The sequence below is a fragment of the Lissotriton helveticus genome, chromosome 9, assembly GCF_964261635.1.
Source record: "Lissotriton helveticus chromosome 9, aLisHel1.1, whole genome shotgun sequence".
Lineage (NCBI taxonomy): Eukaryota > Metazoa > Chordata > Amphibia > Caudata > Salamandridae > Lissotriton > Lissotriton helveticus.
The window spans coordinates 204,394,246-204,410,750 of NC_136070.1; the positions used below are offsets into that span (position 1 = coordinate 204,394,246).

A 16,505-nucleotide genomic window follows, 5' to 3' on the forward strand; every position below is an offset into this window, starting at 1 on the left:
CAATTCACGAATTAAACATATTAAAGATCTGACATTTTCAGTATAAGTGCCTAATATTATGAAGAACATATGTGTTCGAGATAAATTTTATTTTAATGATTTTTAGAATGAATATACCTGTTGCTACTTTTTTGAAATAGTGGCAGTAGGCCATACTCCAACTTGATCATTTCCTTGTAATCAATACTGACAATTTTACAAAAAAAATATATATGATATGTGTGATTTATTTTATTATGCTTAAACTTAATTAGGAGTTTATTATGTAAAAAAATGAATGTTGAATTTAAAAACATTCAGATGCTTTTTCTCCTTAGGCCACTTTATTTCAAAACCCTCTGCATTTTTTAATAATTGATCTTGTGCATTGAGCTTTGATACATTTCTTAAAATGTTGCTTTATTTATTCTTGGTTCAAACAACATTCTTTTTTAAAACAAAGACTGCTTTTTACCCTACATTCATAAAAATTACCAAGATGAACAAACTCTTTGTCAACTAAGCTGTGAGAATGGAAGGGCATTCATTTCTCATGACACGTGTAGGGAAATATTCCTGAGTAAGATTTTGTACCTGGAAGGATGGAAAGATGATCACATGAAGATCAGACCATTGAGGACCTACTATTGATGTCATGATGACAAACGTGTACTGTAAAACTTCACCATTCAGGTGGAGGAGTGAAAAGACGCTTTTTGCACCTTTTGAGGAGAGCTTACGTCTAAGTTTAGTCTGCCTTTTGACTATTTCCCTTGCCTCCTACCTGCCCGCTAATCCTTCTTTATTCTGCCTCTTTGCCCTTGCTTATAAACTTGCCTGTCGGAAGATTTGAAGCAGTTTATTGAGATACCAGTATTGAACTTCCCTGATATATTCTCCATTTCCCCTTGCCCATTCCCCTGGACTTTGCCCCTATTGGACTTTAACTTGACCCCCTTTCCCATGCTAAGAGAACTTTTGAGAACTAACTCTTGCTTTTTTGATGATATAAATTGTATTATTGAGTAAAAACCATCCTCTTATAGATTATTTTATTTAGGGATAGATTACTTCAACTAGATGTGTGATTTTATATTTTGAACTGTTAGATTTTTGACTGAACATCTTAAAATGTTACTTATATGCATTCATTTTGGATCTTTAATACAAGGACGAAATTCTCTCAAGTTGTCTCATTATGTTTAATGTTCTTTCCGTAGAGCCTGTGTTGATTCTGCTATTGGTCTGTGTAGCCACAGCAGAGCTTTTGGTTTGCATGATTCTAGTTAGGATAAACTTCTTTAGGAGGTTCGATCTATCAAACACCATACTTTATTTCTATAGCATGGATTTAAGACAAATTTACCTGAACTTGATTAACAATCAATGAGTTGCCTACCAATTGATGGTCCTCATTGGGTAGCTGACAGTTGGACATCCTGTTTCCTCACCCCTCACTATAACAGGGAAAGGTCCTCCGATGGACCTTTCCCTGTTACATCTGTGGTCAAGAATTGTACCTGAGTAAACATCCTAGCCATATGGTTTCAGTAGGGTAGTTGAGGTTATATCTGAAAGTGTATCATCAATACTTAAGCTGTAACACTTCATATTTATGAAGCCATTCAAAGCCATATAAAGTGAATTTCCATGGCTTTATAAATATGACGTGGGGGTTTGAGTCTTGTATGTACCACATTCCATGGTGCAAGCATGACACAATGCCCTAGTAAATATGCCCCTTCATGTCTAGCCATCCATTTTCCTGACTTTCCTTCTGGTGAAAAACTTAACACCTCAATTGATGTGGTATCCCAGTTTTCAGTTGCAAAGATAGAATAATTGTTTTTTGCAAAAGTACACTATAAAATAAGAAGCGTGTCACCCAATTTAGTAAATGCCCTCCTTCAACATGACCTTAAAATAAATAACCAGTTACAATTGGAAACAAGGATAACATCAAAACTGTAAGCACTTGATAGGTGGTTCTAAAATGATTCTGAAAACATAATGGTTATCTTCAGTCACAAGGAACATATTTATTCTAGGGGTTTGAAGGCAAATAACCCCAAAACAAATATTTGGACATGAGCAGAGAAAAATGAATACTCTACTGGCATGAAGACTGTTGGGCATGGTGCAAGCTTACCAGTGAACATCCTTACAAACATGTCTATAGCTCCATGACTTTGGTGATTTTTCTCTCTTGTCTTATTTCCAGATCAGCTAGACTTCTGTTTTCTTATGTAAAATTCTTTCGTAAAATTGGCAGTCGGACATGATTCTGCACATATTCCAGTGGTGATCCAGTGGCCACATGTAGCTTCTTTTACCCCAGGATCCTGCTCCTCTTTTTCACAGTGTAAAAGCGACAAGTTGTCACAGGAATCAGGTTGCTCTGTCCAAAGTTCCAGTATATATGCCATTCTGGAGACTGATAGGGCAGGTCTGAAACATATAAATGCCTGGCCTTTTCATAATACAAGCCTATCACAGGGAAGTGTATCTTCTGCCTTGTCATTTTGTTTCTGCAGAATTCCAGAGAAGAGAGCCACAAGTGATTCCAGTTTCCACCAGTCCAGAAGTTCATATGGATTACCATCAGTGAGCAGAAAATGATCATTTTCCAGCCAGGGGATGCAACAGAGAGAGATGAGTATGGATGTCTTTCACTAAAGAAAAGAAAATGTGTTGATGGATTTGGTGTTTTGTGGATGTGGCACATGAAGCAAACAGTGATGGATGTCATGTCTGTCCTATTTTGAGTGCATATTAATTAATAGTCTCTTCATGAGATCCTTACTTATTCCCATTTTCTCAATATTATGTCCCTCCTTCTGGTGATGTGCTTGCCTCTTTTATTTTTACATATTTGTGGGTATGCAACGTACACACAAGTAATAATCAGAATGGAAGGGAATCGGAGCCAACTACAAGACCAATTTAAAAATTGCCTTTGGCAACTGCCATTTCTCTCTAACTAAATTTGCAAAAAACAGAAATATTGGTGTTTTGCGATTCATCCTGTTGGTTCTCTGCCTGGTGGCCTCAATCATTAGGGCCTAGGCAACAACCCCTCACAATTTATGTGTTGTATTTGATACTAAACTTACACCTACCTGTTTCATAATCATTAAGTATGGGCGAAATGTGCTAATTCGCGGACCGCGAAAAGGCAAAAAAAATTCGCGAGTTCCCGACGAATTTTCCCGTGAACTCACAGATTTGCCATTTCCACAAATATGTGACCACGTGTGCCTGTAACTTTGCCAGCACGCCAAAAGGCGCCAAGCCCCTTGAGTGAGCTGGCCATTATAGTGGGGACGGGCGGGAAGACGTTTCATACCGCTAGTGTGTGGTGGACGGGGCCAAACGGGCGGGGCTTCTATGCAAGTTCACATGCATCTTGTTTATAAAGGGTCAGAGACTGAGTAGAGCAGCAGATGAGGAAAAAACAGCCTCCTGGTCACAGGAGCTACAGGGGGATGGAGCTCGGGAAACTCATGGATGCAAAAATACGTTTGCCACAGGACCCCAGAATCCTTCAGATTTCCAAGATAGCTCTGCTGCGCGTGTTGGTACGAAGCCATTCTGATCCTGCTCAGTGGGTTCAGGCGCATGCAGCTGCTGCTGCTGGACAATGTCCCATCTCATACTAAACTGCCCCGTACAGACATATGCTGGCGCTGGGCAGTAGGGTGCAGTGCCATGCGGGTGCTGCACGCCTGGTACATGCGCATACCGGTGCCAGGGGGGACACGTGTTTATTGGTGCTGTGTAGCAAGTTATGACTTTACATTTTGACTGCACCAGATGGTGGTACTACCTACACGGATCAGGAGCATCCAGATCCAGACACCAGACTTCATGGTGCAAGAGCATAATGGTGATGTGCGGTACGGGTATATCTGTACTGGGGGCAGGGGGCACTTAGCACAATGTGTGCTCACACCCAGAGGGCTTCCAGGCAATTGAGCACGAATGATTTTCACACTGAGAGGGCTCCGGGGCAGTTCAGCAGCACGGCGGCTCACACCCACTGGGCCCCGGGACAGTTCAGTAGTGCGGGGGCTCACAACCACTGGGCAGCTCAGCAGCACGGGGGCGCACACCCACAGGGCTCCCGGGCAGTTTAGCAGCGCCATCCTCTGGTTCATCACTGCCACCCTCTGGTTCATCACTGCCACCCTCTGGTTCACCACTGCCACCCTCTGGTTCATCACTGTCACCCTCTGGTTCATCACTGCCACCCTCTGGTTCACCACTGCCACCCCCTGGTTCATCACTGCCACCTTCTGGTTCATCACTGCCACCCACTGGGTCACCACTGCCACCCTCTGGTTCACCACTGTCACTCCCTGGTTCACCACTGCACCCTCTGGTTCATCACTGCCACCCTCTGGTTCAGCACTGCCACCCTCTGGTTCACCACTGCCACCCTATGGTTCACCACTGCCACCCTCTGGTTCATCACTGCCACCCTCGGGTTCATCAAAGCACCCTCTGGTTCACCACTGCCACCCTCTGGTTCACCACTGCCACCCTCTGGTTCATCACTGTCACCCTCTGGTTCATCACTGCCACCCTCTGGTTCATCACAGCACCCTCTGGTTCACCACTGCCACCCTCTGGTTCATCACTGTCACCCTCTGGTTCATCACTGCCACCCTCTGGTTCATCACAGCACCCTCTGATTCACCACTGCCACCCTCTGGTTCATCACTGCCACCCTCTGGTTCACCATTGCCACCCTCTGGTTCACCACTGCCACCCTCTGGTTCACCACTGCCACCCTCTGGTTCACCACTCCCACCCTCTGGTTCACCACTGCACCTTCTGGTTCATCACAGCACCCTCTGGGTCACCACTGTAGATTATAGGGAGAAAGCACACCTACCCAATCAGTCTCAACGAGACAAATTAATTTGGGGCTGATTAATGTGTTACTGAATTTGAGCATCAAGTCCGGCACCTGCTTCCTTATCTGTAAGGTGCTGTGTAGCAAGTTATGACTTTACATTTTGACTGCACCAGATGGTGGTACTACCTACACGGATCAGGAGCATCCAGATCCAGACACCAGACTTCATGGTGCAAGAGCATAATGGTGATGTGCGGTACGGGTATATCTGTACTGGGGGCAGGGGGGCACTTAGCACAATGTGTGCTCACACCCAGAGGGCTTCCAGGCAATTGAGCATGAATGATTTTCACACTGAGAGGGCTCCGGGGCAGTTCAGCAGCACGGCGGCTCACACCCACTGGGCCCCGGGACAGTTCAGTAGCGCGGGGGCTCACAACCACAGGGCTCCCGGGCAGTTTAGCAGCGCCATCCTCTGGTTCATCACTGCCACCCTCTGGTTCATCACTGCCACCCTCTGGTTCACCACTGCCACCCTCTGGTTCATCACTGTCACCCTCTGGTTCATCACTGCCACCCTCTGGTTCACCACTGCCACCCCCTGGTTCATCACTGCCACCTTCTGGTTCATCACTGCCACCCTCTGGGTCACCACTGCCACCCTCTGGTTCACCACTGTCACTCCCTGGTTCACCACTGCACCCTCTGGTTCATCACTGCCACCCTCTGGTTCAGCACTGCCACCCTCTGGTTCACCACTGCCACCCTATGGTTCACCACTGCCACCCTCTGGTTCATCACTGCCACCCTCGGGTTCATCAAAGCACCCTCTGGTTCACCACTGCCACCCTCTGGTTCACCACTGCCACCCTCTGGTTCATCACTGTCACCCTCTGGTTCATCACTGCCACCCTCTGGTTCATCACAGCACCCTCTGGTTCACCACTGCCACCCTCTGGTTCATCACTGTCACCCTCTGGTTCATCACTGCCACCCTCTCGTTCATCACAGCACCCTCTGATTCACCACTGCCACCCTCTGGTTCATCACTGCCACCCTCTGGTTCACCATTGCCACCCTCTGGTTCACCACTGCCACCCTCTGGTTCACCACTGCCACCCTCTGGTTCACCACTCCCACCCTCTGGTTCACCACTGCACCTTCTGGTTCATCACAGCACCCTCTGGTTCACCACTGTAGATTATAGGGAGAAAGCACACCTACCCAACCAGCCTCAAACGAGACAAATTAATTTGGGGCTGATTAATGTGTTACTGAATTTGAGCATCAAGTCCGGCACCTGCTTCCTTATCTGTAAGTGCTTCCTGTTGCGGTTTAATTTTTGTGACAGGAGCATTGTGCCATACTTGCAACTATTCTCTGACCCTGCTTCGAGGGTCAGAGCAGGGTCAGAGAATAGTTGCAAGTAGGCAACGAACTCTGGAGGCGCCCCTCAGGAAGCACTTACAGGGTTACAGCAGGTGCCCAAGTTTAAGTTAATTTTTTTGTAACCATTTAGTAAATGGTTACAAAGAAATTAGCTTCAACTTGGGCACCTGATGTAAGCCTATAAGTGCTTCCAGGAAAAAATTCGTACCACTCGCGGATTCACGGATTTTTCCTCAATTTCCCGAGATTCGCGGATCGCGAAATTGCGGAAAATCCCAAATTCAACGAGCGGAACGAATTTTCGGCCCATACTTAATAATCATGAAGAAACTTAAAACGATTCTCCTTTTCCTCCCTCAACAGTCCGGACAACCTTTGATTCAAACTTTGATTTTAAGCAGGCTGGACAACTGTAATGTGCAATATGTTGATATTCCAAGAGATGTGATATATAAATTACAACTAATTCAGAAATCAGCAACTAGACAGGTTTTCAGCTGTGGCAAATTAGATAAAATGTCCATGTATCTAAGGAAACTTCATTGTCTCCCTGTTCAAGAAAGGTGTCAATTTAAAGCTTTGTGCCATTGTCATGAAGTCATCCTACGAGAAGACTACAAACCATTCAACACTCGGCAGGCAGTCCCATTCTCAACCTCCCACACTAAATGCAATTAAACCACTGCTCAGGGTACTACATTGGCTCCTGATACACAAACATGATCAACTCAAACTTCTCACATACACATTCAAGGCACTACACATCTCAGGTACCTCCTTCCTCAATGATTGCATCTCCTTCCACCAACTACCCAGATACTCTGTAGGGCTTCTATTCACACATATCATACAGAGAATCAATTCAAAAGGAAGGGCATTATCTTACATCACTTCTAAAGCATGGAATGACCTCCCACTCCATGTCAGAGTTTCCTGCTCTCTTCTCTTATGCCACAAGAAACTGAAGCCCCAGAATTTTTTCTTAACAAACCTACCACAGGCAGACTTAGGCACACACACTGAATCAGTGCCAGGATACACTCACAGTTGAGTGTGTGCTTTACAAATACACCTCACATAGCATAATTTCCACCATAGTTCACTTTTGATACCGTGGAACACTCGTAATAAACACATATACTACCAATGCATGTTCATCTCACAAGGATCGTAAAGGGACTTCTATATAATGTAGACTACACAGACATTTGCACAGGAGTACCAAAGGACAAAGTCCTTACATTAGTGCAGGTAAAAAGGCATGTGTTACCGGACAAGAATTGCTTTGCCACCAATATCAACATAGTCTGGGATGAGTGCGAAGCAGTCATTCTCAGCCTAGAAGTGTACTTTGGAGTGACCATTAATGAGCAGACAAAGATTGATTAACAGCACAGCAAATACAAGTAGGAACTGCAGTGTACTCATACTTTATTACAGTCACTTGCTTTCACACAGAGGAAGAGCAGCACTAACATAAATGCATCCCAGTGGCACAGTTGGACACAAGGAAAATGTGGATACATTTATTCCATGTAGTTTCGTTCAATGCTTCCAGAATACTGCCTTTTTGCAACAGAAAGTTGAAAATACAAATGAAATAGATTTAAACAAATATAAACAACACATCCAATTTACTCTTAAAACCTACCTTACCTACTTCACCTACATTGATATAGCCAATGTATCTACTATTCACCTTATGATATGAGAATAAATTATTGGTGAAGTATACCTTGGTTGTTGCACTTCTTTAGTCTAAAACAAAGTATTGATTACCGTGAGTTTAAAAATTCTTTGTTGATGCTCGAGTAATGGTTATTAAATATGTTAGTATGAATTTGATTTATATTAATTTTTGAAATATAAGTGTAGGAGAATTGTTTTTTGCATCTCATGGGAACAGCAGCACACACACAAGAGAGGAAGTAGGCGAAGGAGGGAGAACATACTACAGGAACAGTAGCACAGAGGGAGAGAACAAGTGGGCTAAGGAGAAAGCAATACGAAGTGTCCAAGACAACAGTATAGATACAAGGTAGTCAATCAACAATCAAAATTATTTTAATGAGGCTATATTCTAGGGGAGGTGCAAGCACAAGAAGGGGAAGGCAAACAATTGAAAAAGAAGCCAGCAAATAAGAGTGACAATGATGTCAGTCCATGGTTTGAAATGGGTGGGTTCGTAGCCCACTGTATTTTTTGTTTGGTATTGTCCATAAGAGGCATGTTTCCCACAGACAGATAAAGGCTATCTGGTAGATGAGACTTAAAAAGGAAACGTTTTTGTAAAATACAGTTCTGTACTACATTAATATATTATTACAAGCATAGGAATTTTGTATCCATTATGCAAGGGATAAGAATCCTCGGTATTTTAACTGTCCTTACCTTGAATAGAAGTATGACGTCCCTTTCTTCTGGTGAATATTACTAGTGTGACATAAACCATAGTACAGCATTACCTGAATACCCAGGCAAAGAAATACAAAATATCCTAACATTTGACCTGTGTTTGTCAACTTATTGACTTACCACCGCCATTTGTAATCAAAATGATGAAAAAAGTTTGGTAAAACAAATTGTACACCTATCTCTAGAGCTGCTTGTTCTATGGCTATGCAAAAACATAAACTATAATTGTAATCCAGGCAAACTCCGTCATAAACTCAGTACTGTGTAGAAAATATAGCCTTTTGTTTTTTCTGTCTACCTTTTTGCTAAATTTTGTGCCATCGTGTGATAAGTTGCATCCGAAATACCACTCAAATGTAAAGTAGAACCGTTATGTCAGTCTCTAGTCTTTCTCATGCAATGACCATTGAAATAGGATTTCCCATATTCCCAAGTTAGCGCGCATTGCAGCACAAAGGTATAAAGATCTTCTCACTGGCCACGCATGCTCTTATCTTCTAATACCCACTTTCTCTTTACCATGACAGGGCTGATAGTAAGACTGCCACTCCTGGTGAGAGGGAAGTGTCTTCGCTCATGTGGGTTACCTAATGTCATCAAAAGCGGTTAGGGGATCAAGGATGTATTGACTACGCCTATCAATCTAGGAAATTATGTCATATTTGTCTACTGCCTGAAGGATCCACATTTGGCCCTAGGCCACATATTTCTTGTTTATCATCAAAGATGTGTCTTATGTTGATACCAGGCCCAGTTTTGTCAAATATGGCTGATTTCTTTATTGAAGATTCCAGCTTCTGTTGATTAGGCATATGTAAATGTAATTACCGCAGACAAGCTTTTGTGTTCTCTCCACGCCTTGTGGATCAGTCAATTAAATGATACTGCTAAAGGCTCCACTGCACTTTTACTAGGGATCATTCTAAGTCTGTTCTTAATAGTGTTGTAACTAAGATAAAATGTCAGTATGTGTTGTTTGAAAGTGTCTCAGTAGCTTGTTCAAAAAATTGATTTCCCTTTCCTAAGACCCAGTTCTGTTCTGCACATTTTGTCCGGGTCCCATAGCCCAACAATATCATCTCTCAGTCTCCCTACCTTAGCCTGCACCACATCATCAATGTAGAAAAATATTTATCATGACCCTGATGAAATGAAGAATTGCATTATGTAATGAGCTTCAGATCTCTCTAGCATGTTTTCATCAACTCCAATCAACTCAAATCTCTACATAATGCCTAGGTACAAAAAGGTGTGAACTCCCTACACTTCTGCACTCTCTGGACAGAGCTGCCTTCGTTTTTGGCAGTGCTTCCCAAAGAACATTGTCCTTGTTCTAGTTGTGTTTGTTTTCTACCCATATATCTTGCAATGCTTTACAATAGCTTAGAGCTGGGCTCGTAACCCTTCTAGTGTATAACCAATTGAGTTTGAATCCTCTGCATACAGCAGTGCTCAAACTTAAAGGTTATCTGAGTTGCAGACAACACCTCTTTGTAGAGGTCATTTGTGTTTAAGGGAAGAGCATGGGGTCGGAAAACACCCATACTTCACTCTTTAAGTGGTTGGAAATGGTCCACTCAATTTACCAATTTGGCTTAGCCTGATGTTTGAGGCGATAGCAGCAAAACATAATTTGATGTTTGCAAGTATATCTTTGCTAATCCCCGTGTCTTCCAGATCTATATCCATATCACACATTGATGTAAAATAAAAAAATATAATGTAGCATTGATTTTAGCAAGCTCTGTTTGGGACGAATGCAAACAACAAATGCAGACCAAATCTGGTGCAGGTAGGTAGGGAAGAAAGTCATCTTGTTCAAAATATTCTGCTTTTCAAACCACTGTTTTAACGTTTTGTGGATCATTTTGGAGAAGAACTTGAATGTATTATTGAGGATAAAAAATAGACTTACTTTATTTTGGCTCATATTTATTTCTACAGAGAGATTATGATACTATTTACCCAGAAGGGTGGGCAGTTTTGAGAATAAACAATTTCTGCATTTCTGTTTGCGAGCAATGGAGCACATCAAATGTTTGAAAAGCTTAGGCTTGATCATATTGGTCTTTGAGCCTTTCTCTTTGTCAAGCCAATTATTGCCTTCAAGATCATCTTCTTGTCACTCTATCAGTGTGCCTTCCATTCCACACTAGGCTTAGAAGGACTGACTTTTTGTCTGCTATCACTGCCCTTATTATCATTTCATAAGTAATAAAGATTTATGCGAAAAAAGATGAAGAAGTCTTCTTTGGTGATATTTGCCTTTGGGTCATAACTGAATCCACCTAGCCCTTCTGAAATCTTTTTCAGGAATTGCAGCGTATTTCTTTTTGTGGCAGTAAATGATAATGTTTGCCATATCAAACCAATATGCCGCTTCTTTTTCTTCTGCAGGAATGTTTGCATCCCTAACTCCTAGGGAATACTGATTTTCCTTTATTTGCTTAGCCAGCCAGACCATCATTAAAGAAATTTGTTTAGTTTATAGTTCCTTTGTAACCAGAGGCTGTGAAACAGATAATAGGTGTTGGTCACCTTCAAGGTATATATTAAGGCTCCTCCTGCTGGTTTCTCTGTTTCAAACCCATTCATGCTTTTTAATTCCCCATCTTCTACACCCACATGACTAGGTTTCAAGATTACTGCACCAAAGCATTCTCACTCTAAAGTTCTACTCCTAGGAGTTGTCCTATTCTTTCATATCCTAATGGAGAGCAATGCCTTAACTTCCCCAAAACAACCCAAAGGTTTTACATGGATTTCAATAGTGCTCTCTCAGCAGAATGTCATATTTCACAGTTGAAACCCAATGGGCATTGTATTTTAAGGTTGACGAGTCATCATCCTGATATGAATTTCATGCAGACCTTAGATCTACTCTTTAACAAAAAGAATTAGGACATTTCCCCTTTAATTTCTTCTTTGGAAAGATGTCTTTCAATATAGTAATAATTGACCCATTTTTGAGCAACTATGCATTTTGTAATGTTTATATAATCGGAATCTCCCATAGCACTGCAATCCACAGTTCTTCCAGGGCCAATATTGCTTGCTTTCTAAAATAGTAAATGGATCTCGTATTTGTCGCTTGATACCTTCCAGCCAAGGATTGTTGTTGTCTTCCACAGAATCCTGAGAGCGTATTCTCCTTAACCTGATGATTTTGAATGTCTCTGTTGGACTTGGCCCTTCTGGCAGGTTCACCCCTGAGCTTTTTGCCTATTAATGTTAGCTAAGTAAGTGAGTTCTGGTCTTTGTGCACTTTGACACTGTATCCCAGTGTAAAGTGCGTGCTCTCTCTGAGTGCGTGTGTGAGATTGGCCTGCCCTCCCATAGAAATGCATGGGGGATATGTGTGTCCATGGTAGGTCCTGATGTGTGGGGAGTGCAGGGTCGAGTTTGGTATGTGCGGACTCGTGAGATTGAATGCGGCATTCGATGATGTGTGCAGATTTAATGTGTCTAGGCGCAACGTGACTAGTTGATCGCCACCTCTGGCGCTTTGTGTGTATTTTAATCGCCACCTTTGGCGCAACGTTTTTTACTGTTCCTGATTAATCCTTCTGCTCCTCGCTCCCGGCACCGATCCGCCACGGCTTGTGCCGTTTGCAGCGGCGGTGGCCTCACGAGCACACTCACTTCCGCCCTCCATCCCCACTTCCGCCCTGCTGTCCAATTGGCAGGTCAGCGGTCTAGTGGATTTCTCCCCCAGGGTATTTCATGACACAATGGCGGAAGCGCAGCGGACGAGCGCAGCGGGAGCGCCGACTTCGCGCCGAAGTCGTGCCAAAGTCCTGCCCGTCTGCGCCCGTCCGCGCCAGCACGGGCCCTGGGCCCAACCCCCCTGTCTATACTCCTACGTCCTATTCACGTACTGCCCTACTGCAGATGCGGGGATCATTTTGCCCCTCTCACTCTGTCTTGAACTGCCAAAATGCGCCCATTTCCTGCCCTCTCTGTTCTCTCACTTTGGATTCCCTCAAATCATGCACAGATAGTAGGTCATCCACGTTTTGGAATTTTCCGGTCCCTAGGTGTACCCCCACTCCCCCCCTTCACAATTCCTCCCCTGCCTTTAGTTTCATTAGTATCAACTGCCGGTCTCTCTCAAAACATAAGAGAGACATCTTTGACCTCTTGGAGAATGCTAGCCCCGCTGCCATGTTTATCACCGAAACTTGGTTAAATGATAGCTCTGGCCCTGATATAGCCATGGCTCTCCCCAATAATTACACCTATGTTGGGCGAAACCGAGTACTCAAAGATGGTGGGGGAATTGCTATCATCTTCAAGAGAGAATTCTCTTGCAAGTGGGAAGATCTTGACTTTCCCAATTGCGAAGCTGGTCTGTTCAAACTCTCTCTCTCTCCTCAATTCACATTAACGGGCACCCTGATTTACCGTCCACCAGGCTCTGCTAGCAGCTGGGCTGCTGCATTCCCTGATCTTGTTGCCCCGTTCTTAGTACAGTCTACCAACTTTACGATTCTTGGTGATCTAAATATTCACTTCAACTCGTCCTCTTGTGTTATTGCTAAACGTCTCCGACAGGATCTTGAAGCATTAGATTTACATCTTCACAACTCCGACCCTACTCATAAGGCCGGCAATCTTTTAGATCCCATCTTTTCTAATCTAACTGGCATTTCCTATCTTTCTTCTACTCCTGTCCTCTGGTCTGACCATTTTATTGTTAATTTTGCTATCAAAACGTCTGTGGCTGATTCCTCTGGGCCCGACCTTCCTCACAAAGCCAGTAGAAACTGGAAACGTCTTGATTTGAATAAATTAAATTCTCTTCTTGTCAACTCCAAACCTACGGTCCCCAAGATTACTATCAAAGAGCTCCCTGCTGTTACATCATGGTTAACCACCGCCCTGGATTCCTGTCTTCCGACCCAAAATAACAAATCTCAAATTCATCATCCCCCTGCTCCCTGGTTTAACGACTCCCTCCGGCCTGAAAAATCCAACTGTAAAAAATTGGAGCGCATATGGCGTTCCAACTATGACCCTTCCCATAAAATTGAATACAAGTCCGCCCTCAAAACTTATCATGCGGCCTGTGACACCGCCAGAGCTGACTTTGCGAACAGCACCATTCTTACAGCGCAAAATAGACCTAAAGCCCTGTTCAAAATAGTCAAGGAGCTCTCGGGTGCTTCCTCGATTCCTAAGGATCCCTGTCTAGACACTGTTCAGTGTAATGCCTTAGCCAATTTTTTTCTTGCAAAAATTGATAAGATTTATGCCATTTTTAATTCTACTCCTGCCTCCCCCATTCACTCCGTTCAAGACCTATGTAACTTTCCGCCTGATATCATCCCCGGTCCACTGCCCACTTCCTCCCCACTTCTTGCTTGGGATCCTATTTCCCCTGCGCTTCTAAATAAATATCTTCAAGACATCAAATCTGGCTCCCCCCTGGACCCCATGCCCCCGCAAGTTTTGCGCTCCCTGGACCCAGCATCCCTCCACATTATCCTAGATGTCTTGAATGCTTCCCTGACAGAAGCGATCGTTCCAAACGAATGGAAACACGCAAAGGTGGTCCCACTATTAAAAAAGGCAAATGCAGACCCAAATAACCCCTCCAATTTTCGCCCTATTTCTCTGCTCCCTTGCTTTTCCAAGATTTTGGAGAAACATGTGAATTCTTTGCTTAATTCCTTTGTTGAATCTTCCAATTTTCTTCATGGTTCCCAATCCGGGTTCCGGGCGGGTTTTTCCACGGAAACCACCCTCCTTGGCGTGTCAGAGACCATCAGACGCCAAGTGGATAATGGGGAGACGGTGGCACTCATTCTGCTTGACTTGAGTGCCGCCTTCGACACCGTCTCCCATTCCATCTTATTGTCCACGTTGGAGATAGTTGGCGTCGGTGGTCCCGCCCTGGCCTGGATTGCTAATTTTCTTTCTGACCGCACGTTCCAAGTCTTTTCCTCCACCTCTGTTTCTTCTATTCTCCCCTCCACTCACGGTGTTCCCCAAGGGTCCATTCTTAGTCCCCTTTTCTTTAACCTGTATGTGAGGCCGCTTGCTTTTTTAGCGGAACAGGCAGGCCTCACAATTTACTCGTATGCTGATGACACTCAAGTCATCTACTCCCTTTCCACCAATAAAAATCTCCCCTCGTCTTCTCTTCAATCCGGGCTGAAACAAATATCGGATTGGATGCTGAAGCACAAGCTAAAATTAAATGGGGACAAGACAGAACTTCTCTTGTTTGGCCCAGACACTTCACTCTGGGGCCCACACCATTGGCCATCGGAGATGGGTCCTTTACCCACTCCATCAGAGTCTGCCCGCAATCTTGGGGTTCTTTTCGATAACCAGCTAACCTTCAAGCAACACGCTGTGAAAGTCTCCGCCACCTGTACCACCATCATCAGGTGGCTGAGAAAAATCACGTGGATGCTGCCTGCGGACACCTTGAGGACCGTAGTCCAGGCTCTTGTCATCTCCCGCCTGGACTATGGGAACATCCTTCTCTTGGGCGCCGCCAAGGAGGTTACCAGGAAGTACCAGGTGGTGCAGAATATGGCAGTTCGCCTTATCTGTCACCTCCCTGCTAGATCCTCGGTTACTCCCCATATGCGGAAATTGCACTTGTTGCGTATTGAGAACAGAGTTAAGTTTAAAGCACTCTGCTATATGCATAAAATCATGACTGGTAAGGCCCCTCACTATCTGTCTGCCCTAGTGCAGCAATACATTCCCCCCCGGACACTCAGGTCTTCCACGCAGAATAAGTTCATGATTCCACGCACCAACAGAGCCAAAATGGGTGGACGCTCGTTTGCCCTGCTGGCCCCTTCCTTATGGAACGCCCTACCTCAACTGTTGCGCTCCGAATTCTGCTTCCTTACTTTCCGTAAGGGAATTAAAACCTGGCTTTTCAACACTTAACCCTATGGTTCATTATTTCTCCCACTTTTTCTTACCATTTAGTCTGCCTTAGCGCCGGGAAACCTCCGGGTAGCTGCGCGCTTAATAAATGTAATTATAAATAAATAAATAAATAAATAAGTGCCACTTCTAGAAGTTGGCCTGTCTGTGCAGTGAATGTGAATTGACTGTCCGGCTTTTGATTGGCTCGAGCTGGCTGGTGTGCCTGGCTCCAGGAGTCAGTATGGGTCTGCCCTGGTGGTGAATGGAGAGATCTGCATGTTGATGGGAGGGAGGAGTGCACCTGGGACCTGAATTCGGCTGGGCCTTCCCTCCACAATGCTGGCTCAACCCCCTGTGGTGTGTCTGATGTCCCTGGCCTGTCCTGTGAATAGGGAGAGAGGCTGAGCAAAACAAAGTGCTCAAGAACCAGTTGCATCTGGTTCGCCCCTTGCCTGTACCTTTGGAGACAAAGGAAATGTCTGTATAAAAAGAGGCTGTGACCTCATGTAAACTGTTCTTGTTTCCTGACTTGAATCTACCAGGGGCGTGCTGCTTCTGGGGCCCAGGGGAAGGCCTGCCTCCCTGGGCCCTGCCCAGCCCCTGGATTGCTGGAGGACTTCTTTCTGGGAACCCTTCTGCCAGGCCGGAGGATGGCTCGGAGACTTCCCTTGCCCTGGAAGCCTTGTCCTGTGATGCCCTGCTTGTTGCTGGGCCCTTTTCTTTCTTGAGGGGTCATTCCTTGGGGGCCTGGTGGTCTCTGTGTCCCCTAGCGCCTGGGAAGCACTTTATTTTAGCTTGCCCTGTTATTGAGGGAGCCTACCCCTCATTGCTGTCTTTGCCAATTGCAGCGCGGGTGCATACCTCTCTTATTTTGTTATTTACAGGCAGGAGCCTACCCTGCATATTGCCCGCATTCATTGTTGCAGCGCGGGTGCCCACCCCGCTTATGGCTGCTTACCGACTTTTC

The 16,505-nt window shown here is 44.6% G+C and overlaps 1 long non-coding RNA gene across 2 annotated transcripts in view; it reads left to right on the forward strand.

Moving 5' to 3' along the window:
• Positions 1–16,505, forward strand: part of LOC144781098 (uncharacterized) — a 149,695-nt gene that overhangs the window by 34,372 nt on the left and 98,818 nt on the right. For both annotated transcript variants that reach the window (XR_013600875.1, XR_013600873.1), the window contains exon 2: positions 2,514–2,635. This is a non-coding gene — a long non-coding RNA (uncharacterized LOC144781098). The remainder of the gene's footprint in view (positions 1–2,513; positions 2,636–16,505) is intronic.